A 680-nucleotide genomic window follows, 5' to 3' on the forward strand; every position below is an offset into this window, starting at 1 on the left:
AACTTAAGCACAAAAAATTATAATTATATCAAGACTAAAGTTCAGCAAAGTAGATCCAACAGAATAAAATCATGTTGTGTAGGTTTGACCACTGGCTGCTCTGTGTTTTCTGGGTTAAGTAAAGAGTGGACAGGCAGGGGGGAAACCTGATGGCCCAGTGGTCGAGGCGTATCCCACATGTGCACAAATGCCCTGACTCCTGTCCGGCTGGACCATTTGCTGCTCGTCATTTCCCTACTCTCTTCCTCCACATTTCCTGTTGGTCTCCACTGTAGCTATCTACTAAAGGAAGAAAATGCCCCAAAAATAACTGGACACAAGTGGACAGGCAGCACAAACCTGCTGCTACTGTGATGAAACAGTGTGCTCTGAGAGATCTTGTGGGAGCTACTGTGGGAATATGGGGCTCTGAGTCCAGCTGCTAGGAGCCTTTGGTCCCTGTATAACCAAAGTGAGAGTTGTTTCCATATTCTTGGAAAGAAGTCAAACACGTTTTCAGTTGGCGGTGGCCTCTGCCACAGTCGTCCCTTGTCACCAATCTTGTTTGTGGTTTGTGAAAGCGTGAGGAGCTCTGAAATCTGGAGGGAGCTCAGAGTGGAGCCGGTGCTCCTTCACGTCGAAAGGAGCAAGTTGAGATGGTTCATGCATCTGATCAGGACTCCTCCTGGGGGCGCCTCCCT

This window comes from Seriola lalandi, unplaced genomic scaffold (genome assembly GCF_002814215.2).
Source record: "Seriola lalandi dorsalis isolate HSWRI2012SDOR001 ecotype SW California unplaced genomic scaffold, Sedor1 jcf7180002054538, whole genome shotgun sequence".
NCBI classification, from domain to species: domain Eukaryota; kingdom Metazoa; phylum Chordata; class Actinopteri; order Carangiformes; family Carangidae; genus Seriola; species Seriola lalandi.